Below are 16,369 nucleotides of genomic sequence, written 5' to 3'. Positions count from 1 at the left end.
AAGCAGGACACTATACACAAACATGCGTGACTAGGGTGACCAGATTTTCAAAATTCTAAACTGGGACACTCCTGGGTTGACATGGTTGGTGTAAATACAGTTTTGAAAAGAGCAAGTAACATTGTGCATTGTCCAACTTAAACTTCTTGGGTTCTTTTTAAAGACAGTACAAGTGTATTTACCTTGTTGACATGTTTCGGCTGCTAGCTGCAAGAACTGTCACCAACCTTTAAAAGAATCCAAGAAGTTAAAGTACATAAGAAGACAAAATGAATGAATGAATCTTTTGCTTAATATTGTGCATTCTCATGTCAGAATCTGAGGGACTTCTGTTACTGCATTGTTTTATTATGGTCATTCACAAACACAGATTTCTGTCATCTGTACTGACAGTTTATGCTCCTTTTTACTGTTGGCGGGGATCAGATTAGTCAATAAATTGTGATAGTCCTGTTTTAGTCCTGATGTAGTCCTGGTTTAGTCTTGGTTTAGATCAAATTGGTCAAAAATAAGGACACCTGGGACTAGGGATGGGCATGATTAGTCGATTAATCGATAATTGTTCATTAAGAATTTCGTTGATTACGTTAATTTTAATCGACAAACCGAATGTAGGTTGTTGTGTGTAGTTTGACCAAACAGGTCTGTACATGTGTCTCTCTGCACTCAGAAGGAGTGAGACACAAACAGTCGGTCAGTTTGCAACGTGTTGAAGTACAAATGCGTATTTAACGATGACTTGTACAAAAGAATTCCAGGCTTCCTTTGAAGCGTGAGGCCACGTGCACAGTGTATCAAAGCAGCACATATGTTTCAGTGTCCAGTGGGAAAAAGCACCAGGACACCGAAAACATGAAAAAGTTTTGCCAGGTGAGAGTAGCGCAATGTTGATGAGGAGGCCCCACCTCCCTCCCCCCGTACGGTGTCCTGGTTTGGACAAACGCAAATATGGTCACACTGACCTGTATTCCACTGAGTCCTGACGCATCAGCGCACAAGAGCTGTTTTTTTTTCCTTCGCTTAGTTTATGCAAATGAGCCATGTGGTTTTAAGTTTTGTTTCTGTGAGACTTGTGCAAAGCTGCATTAAACACATTATAATGTCAAACGGGCTGATGTGGCTCTAGAGTGGTTACGGTTTATATGTCGTAAAGTTGAATTTATTTATGCAGATTAGTAGTGTAGATAGTAATAATAATGATGATCATTTTAATATAAAAATGTTAATGATTAATCAATAATCGATCATTAATTCTCCCGACAACTGATTAAGAAAATTTAATCGAATGCCCATCCCTAACTGGGACATTTCTTGTATAAAACTGGGCCAAATCACTGGTTTTGGATAAATCTGCTGAGACAGGGGACACTGGGTTCAAAACTGGGACTGTCCTGGGTAAATAGCGACGTCTGGTCACTCTATGCACGACGCCATCACGTTAATACCGAAGGACCACCGTTGTCTATGGTCAACAGCTCATAAAAGTCGATTTTACACACGTCCCCTTTAATAATGCATAGTTTCAAACCTTTAAACTTTCCTCACCCTTTCAAAATGCTACTTCACTTCTACTCTAACCAGACAGCTCCCACCAAGGCCACCTCTCCAATATCCTCATGAAGCATACATTATGAATATGAATAGATTTATGAATAATACGGGTCAAAAGGGTAGCAATATCCGGCTATAGCTCGTCAAACCGCTGCTAACGTACTCCGGGCCCCTCCACGTGTCAGTCTCTCACATCCAAACATGAGACGGTATAGAACAGACCCGCACTGTTGGGAATACGTCCTCCCCCGTCTCCCAGTGTAATATCTGCCGTATAGGGCTCCTCCGCCGCGTGGGTGCAGCGGCTAAAGTGGTTCGCCTCCTTTGAAATAACTTCTCCGGAACGCTGTCAGACCGGCTTCATTACGATTCCGCGAGCAGTAGCATCCACCGGGGGTCCGGAAACATGAAAATAATAATCACGCGTTTCTAACGGAGAGCGTTACGCGGCGTCGATGGGAGTCATTAAGGCGAGCAGAGGGCCGGGGCAGGACGGCGGCCGCGGGGAGGCGAACGCGAGCGCTGACGATAACGACGGTCATGATGATGAGGACGAGCGGCGGCGAACGTGCGGCGCGGCCCTCGGGAAAGGCTGTCAGGAAGAGGCAAGACCCGCCGTGTGTGTGTGTGTGAGTGAGTGTGCGAGGACACTAAGCACAGGTAAACGGAGGAGGAGGAAGTCTAAATGTTTCAAATCGAATCTTTTATATATTTGTTGTTTGTCTTTTGACTGCTTCTTGTGGTAATACTGCTGTAAAAGAAAAGTGTATAGTCGTCATGGGGTTCAGTATTTCATAAAGGCGAAATCGTTGTGTAAAATGACTTGATGAGAGAAAAATGAGAGCAATTATTAAAGCCCCAGCAAGGAATGTAAATAAAATAAAATAAAATTAAATAACTTTTTATTGCAGACTGCTTATTTGGCCTGAAGAAGAGCCGTTTCATTTGAGAATGTTCCGAAGTATGATTTAAACTTTTAACTTTCTATTGCTCTTTTTCACACACGCAAACGAACACACAGTGTAAAAAAAATGTAGGCTGTTGTGTTTTGTTTCATTCAGAGCAGTTACTCCCTGATTGCTGCATTATGAGACCTCTGAACGCTGGTGTCCACAAATCATGAAATCTACCCAGAAAAGATTTGACTTTTAAAGTATGCTATTTAAATCATTATATAAACTCCACCTTCCAAAAAGATTCAGGTTTAACGCCGACTGGGCCGAATAATCTCTGTACACAGGAAATTAAAATCTGAATCTGTATAGTAAATGAAGTAACTAAAATCATGAGATTTAAACTGTATGTTCTGTCAGGGTTTGGATTGGATCATGGTCTGTTTTGAACCTAAAGTCTACCACTGTAGTGCTCCCGACCGGCCTCGAGACACTATTTTATGGTTTGGGTCTAGGTTTGGACTCGAACACATTCGGACTTGGTCTTGAAGATACTTGGACTCGATCTTGTCATTCATTCGAGGTCTGAAACTTGACAAATGTGATTATATTTCATTACGGACACTGCTGTGGGCAATAAACTGCACAGGTTTGCAGGAGTGAGCAGGGCTCCTCACTCCAGCCTGTGCGCTAGTTTGATATACATGTGCCAAAATATCTGTAAAATACAAATCAAACAAATATTGAATTTTGAGAAGATGGCCTTTGATCTCCGTGGTCTTGGTCTTGTCTTGATCTTGACCTTCAGAGGTCTTGGTCTTGTCTTGGTCTTGGGACCCTGTGGTCTCGGACTGGTCTTGGTCTTGATTAGGGCGGTGTTGACTACAACACTACTAAAGCCTCACATCTTACCTTGCACTTTCAGGTAGGACTGCTGTGGATTATACTGCATAATAACTCATTGCAGTGTTAAAACCTTTGATTAATACTTTTGTGTATTTTCTCACATGAAAAAAACAAAAAAACAACAACATTAATTTCAATTTATGAGACTGGTCAATTAAGCAAGAGATCTAATGTTAATAACAAAGTCCACCATGTTGTTAAAAAATAATGCATGAGCCAAAACCATGTAAAAAAAAAAAAAAAAAAAAAGTAAATGGAACCTGCTTTGTGGTGGCACTTCCAGTTAAGTGGGAATCACATTCCCCAAAAGTTTTGCCACTAAAATCTGATGTGAAAGTAGGCTGATTTGTGTAAAATGTTCAATGTTCATGCCATAGAACCATGTAATCAAATCTGAAGGTGATTCCAAGATGGCGTTGTATTGTTTTCAGTGGCCTGTGTTCATTGGTGCTTAGGCCCATAGATTATTTTATCTTCTGCAGTACTTATATTTACCTCCTCCAAACCAGACCTGGAGTTGTGTTTTGTTTCATTCACACATGTTTAAGTAACTCATTATTATGAGTCTGTGTACATCTCCAAAGCTCAAAATGCTCTCTTGCACCTTGTGATGTCATGAAGTGGTAGTTTTCAAGTTAACAGCCAAATGTTCCTTTTGTTTAGTTAAGACTGACCATTCCAGGGCTGAACTTGATGCAACTGATTCTGATTTCGATCATTTCAACCCTAGAATTACAAATCTCTTCTGATCCAAAGGTAAAAGTGTTAACCTAAAAACTACCACTACATATAAAGAGTTACTCAAACATGTGTGAATGAAACAAAACACAACTCCAGGTCTGTTTTTGAGGAGGTAACAGTATTATAACATGTCTTAAACTCACAAAAGTCCATGTTATGTTAATGCAGGCCCTTTAAAACAGCTTTGTAGTCCGTATAGAACTTATTTGCCGTCAAGATCAAGACATAGCACAACGCAAATGTCTCTACCAGTGTTAGGAAGGTGACTTTTAATATGTATTTCCCTACAGATTACAGATTACATACCCCAAAATGTAGTTTGTAATGTAATCCACTAAATTACTTAAAGTGAGTAACGTAATCTGAATACTTGATCTTGTCATGCTTTTTAAAACGACATGAATGTACCAACCAAATTCTTGTTTGTTCTCTTCAAATTGTCTGTTGGGCCCAAATCTCCATGAACAGACTTTTGTTTGCTGTAAAGTAGCAAAGACCAGGAAATCTGAACATGTTTTGTCTGCATAAAGACAATAAAAAATCCAGTCTTTACTTAACCAGATTAAAAATATTATTGATAGAGAAATGATTTTTATATGAGATCACTGCTGCCTTCAGTTATGTGTCATATTGTTTAGTTCTGGTTTAGTCCTTTAGACCTGGTTTTAGACCTGGTTTAGTCCTAGTTAGACCTGGTTTTAGTCCTGGTGTAGTCCTGGTTTAGTCCTGGTTTTAGTCCTAGTTTAGTCCTGGTTTTAGTTCTGGTTTAGTCCTAGTTTAGACCTGGTTTAGACCTGGTTTAGTCCTGGTTTTAGTCCTAGTTTAGTCCTGTTTTAGTCCTGTTTTAGTTCTGGTTTTAGTTCTGGTTTTAGTCCTGGTTTAGCCCAAAATGTGAAAACAGGAAAATATCGCCGTGTAATCCATTTATTTCAACAAAGTAACTGTAATCCAATTACCACTCACTGAAACAGTAACTGTAACCGAATACAGTTACTCATAATTTGTACTCTGATTACGTAACTCCGGTACATGTAATCTGTTACTCCCCAGCACTTGTCTCTACTGTAGACTAGGGGTGTAACGATATCCAAGTCTCACGATACGATATCGTCACGGTATGAACCTCCTGGTACGATATTTATTGCAATATCATGGGAAAGCTCATGATATGGTGGGGAGACTCACGATTAGGGATGTAACAATATTGTACGATATTTTCACATATCATATCTCACGGTACAATATTTATTGCGATACTTTAAGGAGGCTACAAAACTGTTAATATGTGACTTTTTCCTCTTAAAATGCTTAATCCAAAGAACTAAGTCTACGTTCAGACTGCAGGGCTTAACGCTCAATTTGGATTTTTTTGTGAAATCCGATGTTTTTGCGAGGTCGTTCACATTTCCAATTAAATGTGACTTGTATGTGACTCCAGTGTGAACATTAAACGGCCCAAAAGTGTCCTACATGTGCACTGGAGACACGATGACGTCAACCGCAGCGAGCGTCTCTGTGTTTACGGGAAGTTGTCCAAACATGGACGCAGCATTGAGCACCTGGAGATTTTAAAGTTCCTCTCGTACCGGAGCCAGAACATGAACAACTTACTTGTTTTAAAGAGGAGATTGAGAAGGAGAAGGACGAGGTTTTTGGCCGTGGCAATCTGTGGGACAGCGGCAGCGACGTCCGTTGAAAGGAACGTGTGGATGTGGAGACTACTACTACTACTTCAGCTCAGAATAGTGACGTAGGTGGATGAATGCGCTTTGACCATTCAGACTGAAGTCGCATGTCAAAAGATCGGATATGTATCGTTTCAGAACCACATATCGAAGTGGGCTGGGTTGCATTTCAAAAAATCGGATCTGTGTCATTCAGACTGTCAAAAAAGATCAGATACAGGAACATAGAGGCCAAAAAATCTGATTTGGATCACTTCAGGCTGCAGTCTGACATAAAAGTGTTAGATCTGTTATTTCTTCTTGTAATCTACAGTGAAATGGAGCAAAGGATCATGGTCTATGTAGTTCCCTCTGTCTTTTTTTAGCTATTGCTGCACCATAACTCTTCATTTAAGCAAACAGACTTGTAATTTAGTATACTGTGATGCTCCACGATGTTATTGTGACACTTCTGACGATACGATATCACGATATTTCGGTTATTGTTACATCCCTTACCGCGAACCATTACAGATGATCACCGCGGGTCGCTCTGTAATATCTGATTCTCATGTTACTGTTCAATGAAGCACCATTTTTTACTTTTATAATACCTGACATCAACGCGAACACTACCTCTAACACAGCACCCCCGCGCCTCCCCGACAGTAATAATCCCACGTCATCGCGAATTTGCACAACCGTTCCCCACGTTTCCGAGTCTGGAGTTGCGAACCGCGGCGCCCTCCCTCCATCCCTCCCTCCCCTCATCCCCTCATCCGGCTTCACTCACCGCATCGCTCCATATATTCATGAATTTCCTGTTTATCATGAAAAGTTATGCATGGAAATAGAGGGTGGGAAGACAGAGAAACACAACAAAAACAAGGGTCGAAAACAAACACGGGCGCATGTTGATGGCTCCCCTCTCTCTCTCTCTCTCCCTTTCTCTTTCTCTTTCGCTTTCTCTTTCGCTTTCTCTCTCTCCCCGCTCGCGTCTGTGCTTCAGCTTTAGCGTCGTGGCTCTGGCAGCTCCCCCGTATAACTCCCAGGGGGGGACGGAGGCAGCCAGACCCCGGGTTCAATCCGACTCTTTCCTTTCGCGCTCTCCTCCTTTTATGCTTGTCTTTTTCCCCGCCGCCCACCTTCTTCCCCTGTATCCGCGGCAACACCGGGTCCCCCCCCCTCCCACCTCCTCCACCTCCTCTTCCTCCCCGCTCCGTCTTCCCAGTGTCAAAGCCGGTTACAGGCAGAGGAGCTAGCCCTTTTAAATAATTCACAAGTTGATTAATAGACTCACAAGGGTATAATTAAGCAGGGGAGAGACAGTGGCTAGTGTAACCAGTGCAGTGCTTAGGGGAATTACACTGCGGGGTTATTGAGGAAAGAGAGAGAAGTGGTAAAAGGAGTACGATGTAACGGGGGAAGCGCTGTAGGCTGGAGAGAGGAGGTGGGAGCGGCTCTGTTCTGTCTCCTGGAGCAGCGGCCCGGGCTCTGTTTGAAGTGGAAATTGGCCAGTTTGAATGCGTCTCCTTTAATTTTTCACAACTTACAGCCCCCCCTAGGCGCGCACGCTCTCTTATAGGGTATAAATGAGCTCCCCGCGTCCTCTCACACCCTTCAATTCCTCTAGTCGTTTTTTTTTTTTTTTTCTTTCCCCCCGCTTTTACATATTACCCAGGTTATTTTCGACATTTGATTCGCCGTATCCGTGCCCGGTGTTTGTCAAACAGCCAGTCATCAGCATAAAACTTCACTTAGGTTGCTCTAAGGCGTCTTTTGTATGCCGAAAAGGATGGAGCGCGCCGATGTCAGACCGAACACCAAACAAATATAACAATAGAACAACACCGCATGTGCGTTCTGACTGGAGGAGTGCGCCGCCTCCGCTGTTAAAACCAAATGAAAGGAAAGGAGGCGCTGGGAGGAAGCGAGACAGGCGGAGCGCGGTGAAGCGACGTGCGGCTTCTGACGAGCGTTCTGTGCGGAGCCGTGTGCGCTGTTCAGAGGTGGGAAGAGTAACCGGAAATTGTACTCAAGTAAGAGTTCAAAATAATATTACTCAAGTAGAAGTGCAAAGAAGTGATCCGAGAAATTCCGCAAATAAGAGTAAAAGTTTTGTGGTAAACGACTCCTCAAGTAAAGGTAAAGGTGTTACGACGGTTTCAGCTCCCCCAGATGAATGCTGGTGTTGTGTCCTTGGGCAAGACACTTAACCTACCTCGCCCCCAGTGTCTGCATTGGTATGTGTGTGAATGGGTGAGTGGTTCATTGTTGTAAAGAGCTTTGAGAACCTTGAAGGTAGAAAAGTATAAAAATGTGACCATTTACCAAAAGCTTTAACAGGGTAGCTGTGGGGTCTTAAAAGTCTTAAAAAGGTCTTAAATTTCATGTTTCTAAATTAAGGCCTTAAAAAGTTTTAAATTATGTTATCCAAGTCTTATTTTTTTCACGAAGGCCTTAAATAGTCTTAAATTATGTTGTCTAAGTCTTATTTTTTCACAAAGGCCTTAAATTTCATGTTCCTAAATTAAGGCCTTAAAAAGTCTTAAATTATGTTATCCAAGTCTTATTTTTTTCACAAAGGTCTTAAATTTCATGTTCCTAAATTAAGGCCTTAAAAAGTCTTAAATTATGTTATTCAAGTCTTATTTTTTTCACAAAGGTCTTAAATTTCATGTTTCTAAATTAAGGCCTTAAAAGTCTTAAATTATGTTATCCAAGTCTTATTTTTTCACAAAGGCCTTAAATTTCATGTTCCTAAATTAAGGCCTTAAAAAGTCTTAAATTATGTTATTCAAGTCTTATTTTTTTCACAAAGGTCTTAAATTTCATGTTCCTAAATTAAAGCCTTAAAAAGTCTTAAATTATGTTATTCAAGTCTTATTTTTTCACAAAGGTCTTAAATTTCATGTTTCTAAATTAAGGCCTTAAAAAGTCTTAAATTATGTTATTCAAGTCTTATTTTCTTCACAAAGGCCTTAAATTTCATGTTCCTAAATTAAGGCCTTAAAAAATCTTAAATTATGTTGTCCAAGTCTTATTTTTTTCACAAAGGTCTTAAATTTCATTAGCCTATTTTATTAGTTACTCAACCGATCTGCAGTGCAACGTTAAATGGCGGCAGAGTAAAAAAAAACAATGTGAGATAATGTAACATGAATGAACGTCTAATTTAGAGTATAACAAACAATACTGTGGTTTTTGGCGTCGGCGGCAATGAGTAAAAATCAGTTTTGTCTACGCTGCCCAAGACGCAAAACTCTGGTCAGATCTGCTCACATGATGTACGCGTTTACGTCATTTACATCACCACCGAGCGTCACCACCGAGCCGCCTGGCATGCATACCCAGTCAGATTCCACACACTTTTGCGTCACCGTATGCACGCAGATTTCCTCCCGACATCGCTTGGCTAAACGTGGAATAAAAAGTGAAGACTCAACGCCACTTTTGCGTCTTCTGTTCAGACAATCATATAAATGTAGCCTTAAATTCTAGATATAGTACCAGTAGTTTGTTGATCATTATTAGAATTAGACCTGGTGTTTTTCGCCCGCGTAATGGGTGCGACGTTGGTCTTAATTTTAATTTAAGTGGTCTAAAAAATAAGTTATGTTAGTAATAAATATGTTTTTTATTTATATAGCACTTTTCACAGACATAAGTCACAAAGACGCTTTTACAGAGCAGTATTCATTCACCCCAAACCCGGTGGTGGTAAACTACTATTACTATTATACCACTAGGGATGGGCATTTGATGAAATTTTCTTAATCGATCGTCGGAAGAATTAACGATCGATTATTGATTAAATCATTAACGTTTTTATATTAAAATGATCATCATTATTATTACTATCTGCACTACTAATCTGCATAAATAAATTCAACTTTACGACATATAAACAGTAACGACTCTAGAGCCACATCAGCCCGTTTGACATTATAATGTGTTTAATTCAGTTTTGTTCAACTCTCACAGAAACAAAACTTAAAACTGCATCGCTAATTTGCATAAACTAAGAGAAGATAAAACTACAGCTCTTGTGTCGCTGATGCAGTTCAATTTCTGTCAGATTAAAAGACATGACTCAGGTGAATACAGGTTAGTGTGACCAGATTTGCGTTTGTCAAAACCAGGACACCGTACGGGGGGAGGGAGGTGGGGACTCGTCATCCACATTGTGCGACTCTCACCTGGAAAAACTTTTTCCCACTGGACACTGAAACATATGTGCTGCTTTATACACTGTGCACATGGACTCACACTTGTCCCGAACGCAACTGAAAGTGTGGAATTTCTTGTACAAATCATCGTTAAATACACATTTGTGCTTCGGTACGTTGCAGACTGACCAACTGTTTGTGTCTCGCTCCTTCTGAGTGCAGAGAGACACATGTACAGACCTGTTTGGTCACACTACCCACAGCAACATACATTCGGTTTATCAATTAAAATGAACGTAATCGATTACATTGTTAATGATCAATTAATTGATTAATCATGCCCATCCCTAGTAGCCACAGACTAGTGAAAAGCAGGCTGCCAGTCTGCGCCATCAGCCCCTCTGAACACCACCCACTCTCACACACAGTCCACTTTCATACTAGGCAATGTGGGTGAAGTGTCTTGCCTAAGGACACAACAACAGTTTTTGCGACTGGCGCCCCCCCTGCGGCACCTGATTTCCCCAGTGCTCTCCCATCCAAATACTAAAAAGGCCCAGTCCTGCTGAACGGGATCAAGCTCTGACAAGAGGGTATAAAGTGACAAAACCTTTCTGTGACAATATGAAATTATGTGAATATTTGTGTTTTCTTCACATCTGATTTAGTTTGTTTCATTTTTGTGTCTGTCCTTTGAAAACACCAGGTCTTGTGTTTATTTGAGGTTCTGTCCTTTTTTATAATTCACATGTTACTCTTTAAAGGGTTCATAATGTTTTAATGTTGTTTCCTCCTCAAACACAGACTTGGAGTTGTGTTTTGTTTCACTGACACATAAAATGCTGTGCTTGTATGTGACTGCCATGGTTTTGTAACAGTAAACACGGTCCGGAAAATGTCCGCGCATGCACACTGGAGGACATGATGACGTCAACCGCAGTGAGCGTGCTCCTGTGTTTACAGAAGTTGTCCAAACATGGACGCAGCATTTGATGCACCTGGAGATTTTGAAAGTTCCTCTCGTACCGGAGCCAGAACATGAACAACTCACTTGTTTTAAGGAGGAGATTGAGAAGGAGAAGGACGAGGTTTTTGGCCATAGCATTTTGTTGGACAGCGGCAGCGACATCCGTTGAAAGGAACGTGTGGATGTGGAGACGTAGCCAAGAGTGGTGAGTGGTGATGTGCTTCACTTCAGTGACACGGAGTTCATTAACAATTTTCGCAGAATAGTGACATTTGTGGCTTGTTGATGACGTGTAGTTCGGATGAACGCACTTTGGCCGTTCAGACTGAAGTCGCATGTCAAAAGATCAGATATGTATCAGTTTTAGGAGCACATATCCAAGTGTCCTGGGTCACATTTGAAAAAATCGGATCTGTGTCGTTCAGAATGTCATTAAAAGATCAGATACAGGAACATAGGGGCCAAAAAAATCGGATTTGGGTCACTTCAGGCTGCAGTCTGAACGCAGCCTATGTCTCTGGGCTGGCCTGGGAACGCCTTGGGGTCCCCCCGGTGCAGCTGGAGGAAGTGTCCGGGGTGAAAGAAGTCTGGGAGTCCCTGCTTAGACTGATGCCCCCATGACTCTGCTGCCGTGGATAAGCAGAAGAAAATGGATGGATGGATCTCAAGGTGGTGTGTTTTTAGTTTGAGAGAAGAACGCAGTCTAAATCTGCAGAGTTTGTGTTAAACGTGAATAAAACAAAACACAAGTCCAGGTCTGTTTGTGATGAGGAAACTACATTATAACACAGATCAGAAAATAGTGTCATATGGGCCCTTTAAAGAGTAACATGTGAATTATAATACAGGACAAAACATCAGATAAACACAAAATCTGGTATTTTCAAAGGACAGACACAAAAATGAGACAAACTAAATCAGATGTGAAGGAGCTGGAAGAAACACAAATGTTCAAATCATTTCATATTGTCGCATAAAGCTTTTGTCACTTTTTGTCACTTTAGACTTACTCACAGTGGGAAGAGGGAGTACTGTTACTTCAATTAAAAAAAATACTCAAGTAGGACTAAAAAAGTAAAATGCAAATGTAACTGAGTACTCCCCTCCTCCTCCGGCGCTGTTATTCATGTTGCGTTTCTGTGTGCGGAGCGGCCATATTGGATGAGACATGTCCGAGGCCCGTGTGATGAGAGCTTGTTGGCGCGTCAGCTCTAATTCGGCTCCTCTGTTCTCCTCTGTCGCCCGCAGATGTTGCTCCGGTGTCAAACCCCTCACTGAAGTCCAGAGAGCAGAGCACGCCACTGTTTGTCAGGACTCATCAGGCTCCGGGGAGACACGAGCAGCCAGAGGAGAGGAGAAGGAGCACTGTCACTGCCGACTCCGCTGCTTTAGATGGGCGGAAAGTGTGCGAGGAGGTAATGTTGGATGTTAGACCCAGAAATCAACCCTGAAATCTTTCTTTTATTTTTTTCCTGGCTCTGTTGTTGGAGTAGTAGAGGCAGGCCTGAGCGCGAGGTGAGTTTGATCTACTACCGAAATTGTCAACACCAAAGTTCACTTCAGAAAATGTGAAAAGTTATTGAAGTTTTCCATGTCAAATTATTCAGTCGTTACTTTTTCTTTGAGATGTTGATCAGAACTTTTTTACTTCCAAGCGTAAATATTACCTACATAGAAAGTTTAGGAACTCCAACTTTTTGATGCAAGTGTGCACTGCTGTAAAGTCTAAAGTGTTTTAATAACCAAAAATTATGTTTTGGTTTTTGTCCAGTATTTCAGTAATGAAGAGTTTGATCTATTAGGCACTTTTTATCACATCAACTCTTGGCTTTAAATCTCCAACAAAGGCTGATTTATATTTTTATTTTAATTAGACCAACCTGCTGCGTTAAGAGTATGCATAAAGCTTTATCTGAACAATTACATGTGAAGAGATAACTGCACAAAATGTGACTGCACAGCTCTGTGATGAAAAAAAGGGAAAAAAAGCTGTTGTTGAGTTTGTAGTAAATTTGAATGACTGTTTTAGAGAAAAATATCAAGTATATCAACTGCTCTGGACTGGAATGAACAGTATCAGCACTGGCTATTAAAAAAAACATATCGGTCGATCTCTAATAGAAATGATTTCAAAAGTCAATCTATCAAACAAATCTAAATAACAATCTAACCATTATTCCATCTCTCTTTCTCATTGATAATATAATAAAGATGGTAACAAAAACAGAATTACTTTTTGTCAATTTTTCAAAGCAGAGTTTTTGCAAGTGAAGTCTTAAACCAGGCCATGGACCATGTCCAAACTGTGGCCCATGGGCCAAATGCGGCCCTCGACAAATTTTTCTTGGCCCTCAGGCTTCCAGGTGAATTGGCACAAATTACCTTGCATCAATTAAAAATTAACTTTTTACTGCAAGTTTTTTTTTTTTTTTTTTTTTTTATCTACCTTGATAAAGCTCATATTTAATATTTAGTGTGTGGTTTTAAGGACCTTAGCATGAATAAAAACTGATGGCTCATTCTAATAACATGCATGTATTTCAATTATTCACTGTATTGAGCTCCAGTCTATGGCCCTCGATCGGCCCTCTGCTTCATCTGTGTTTAGACATGTGGCACTTGATGAAAAAAGGTTGTACACCCCTGTCTTAAACCTTCAAAATGGATTGAAAATGGATTTTGTAGGTACTACCTAAAGTCGCACTGTGTACTGTGTACTGTGTACTGTGTACTGTGTACTGTGCACACTAAGGAGGGTCCGACTACTCTTACTCATTCATTTAAAAAATGATTGCTTTGCCATAGTATCAATCAAGAGCAAGTTACTATGTCAGTATTTTGATATCAGGTTAAAACATTTTGTTAAAAGTTAGATGAAAAATGTATAATAGTAAATCAAATTTAAAGGTGCACTGTGTAACCTTTCTGGTGCAGTGTGGCTTGTCTCCAGGGAGGTAGTGCAATTAAGTACCATACTGTAGAACATTCCAAGAAAAAAAACATGGAGTCAAGTAGGTGGCGGACTCTCTACCAGAAAAGTTTAAAGTTCAATGTCCTGTAATCTAAACAGTTAATAACTTCACTTCTAATTTCTCAATAATTCTTTGTTGAAACTATCCTTTCATCACTTGCAATATCCTCTTCACCACGACACCACCAGCAGGAGGCGCTGTTCTGACCCCACCCAGCCCTGATTTCTTCATCTTCAGGTGGATTAAAGTGTGTAGATCTGATGAAGGGGGTGTCAGAGGGGCTTCGACAGGCACACTAGCTTTGGCGCGGGTGTGCGTTTGTTTCGCGCATGCCACTGTTTGAAGTCCCTGACAGACGAGAGCCGCGTACATCCCTTCATCTCGGCTTCCCCCACACACCGGCGTGCGCCCTGCCTCATCCGCGAGCGCTTCCCTGTTTGCCTTACCTCCTAATGACACAAACCATTCGGTGATAGCATTTCATCTGGCGCGCGCTGGTTCGCACTTCAAACGCGCCCCTCCCATCTCGTCTTGGTGACTTGATGGGACGAGGGCTGTTTGATTGCGTTGATTGTTTTTTCGAAAAGCAAATACCAAAAGAATGCGTATGATATCGGCAGGATCAGATCAATAGTGAGGAGGGGCGGTGCGTTTAAGTGGCGTCAGTGGTTTGCGGCGCTTTTACGGTGACCTCCCAACCCAACGGCGTGCAGCTCTGGAGTCTTTGTTTCTCTACATGAAGAGCAGACAGCTCGTAATGAATGTAGGATGTGTGACAAAAGGCCTTATTATCCACATAAGTGGTGAGGGGAGACATGAACAGAACTCGCTGTCATAGGAACGGGAGAGTAGTTTGTGCAGTACTTTGAGATGTCGGCACACATGCAAAATACATGAAGTAATGTAAGGTGGTGCCAAATGTGCTTGGTGATGGTGTCAGGAGTAGAACATATGCATCAGAACATATTAGTATTATTCAGGACTTAGAATTTCCCCCAAACAACCCAGTTCTAATACAACTGCAATTTCTGTTCCACATGAAAGCAAAATTATATTCTATTCTGTTATATTCTATTGTATTTTTATTAAAGTCACACTTTTCTGCCAAGACTAAAACAAAAGCATTTACTTCATTATGTGTTTTACATGTGGTTTTCCCTCTCAAAACTACCTTGAAAAACATGCACATGTGACAGGGTGAAGTCTGTTGTGGGTAGAAATATTCACCAGCAGGTGGCGCTAGGCTTTAAAAGAGTGTTGTCTTCTTCAACCTTTGGAAAGGGACTGGAAAGTCATGAAATAGACAAAACTAACAAACTTCAACTCAATATCTTTATAATTTATTGTACCAAATAATAAGTATTATGTAAAAATGTTGACTCTGCCTCGTTTTGTCCCAAACAGATCTATGCACCTTAGGTTGCTGATTCATTTTCATTTCCATCAAAGGAGTGGTGTAGGAGACAGGACTGGTGCAGGGTGTGGTTCAGGGTGTGGGTGTATTGCTCTGGTGCAGAGGGGGCGGGGTCACGTGGGCAGGTGCACGTGCATGTGTGCCTGTGGAAGGATTTAGAAGTGTGCACTTACTTGTTACCCAGTTTTGACTGAGGGTCAGGGCTGGGTAACTGTAATTTTTGTTGACCGCCACCCCTTTTCTATATTCACCCTTTATTCTCCAACTGGTTCTATCCATCTTCTTCTGGGATAGCTGTATGTCTGTAAATAATATACAAAATGCATTCTGGATCCCAGCGTATTAGTTTGCAGTAGCCTTCATGTGCGCGTCACCAACTACGACCCCAGGACCCACTCTGATCTTCCCGAGCGGCTATAAGGTTGGTCAGTAAGCCGCTACAAGTGGTGTTCATTGATTTATTTTAAAACTACTGGTGAGTAGAATCCTCGACTTGCCACACATGTTCACTGTGAACAAATGGCCTTTCCACAGATCTGACTTGTAACCCTGGATTCAGAGTGTACGCATTATCATCACTGCCATACCCCGCTGCAGTCACTGTGCTTAGAGATTTAAAACCTCATACACTGACTTGTGTTGGTCACAAGTCTAAGAGTTGGGCAGGTTTAAGACAGTTTGACTGGTGCTAGCTCGATAGAAATGACTTCTTTTGTCTTGCACCTTCTACTGATGTTTAATTAAACGTCCTTTAGATCAGAAGAGATGTTTAATTCCAGGGCTGAAATCGTCCAAATGATTCCACTGAAGATGTATGGAGTTTAAAAACACAGTGGAGCGCTTCCTATATTACATATGACATCACAAGGTGGAACAGTTTTTCGTTTAAGAGAAGAACTCTGCCTAAATATGCAGGATTTGTGTGTTAAACGTGATAAAACAAGATTAAAGTATCAAAAATACTCTACAAATCTTAAATTATGCTCCTTCTGTCTCTCCTTCACCACTGTCTCTCTTTCACCAGTATCTCTCCTTCATCACTGTCTCTCCTCACTTTGATGTGTCTGCATTTGCTTATTGTAATCAATAACT

Source organism: Boleophthalmus pectinirostris, unplaced genomic scaffold (genome assembly GCF_026225935.1).
Source record: "Boleophthalmus pectinirostris isolate CB_2022bp ecotype Guang Dong unplaced genomic scaffold, ASM2622593v1 HiC_scaffold_18, whole genome shotgun sequence".
In the NCBI taxonomy this organism is placed as follows: Eukaryota; Metazoa; Chordata; class Actinopteri; order Gobiiformes; family Gobiidae; genus Boleophthalmus; species Boleophthalmus pectinirostris.
This window is presented reverse-complemented; position numbering follows the sequence as displayed.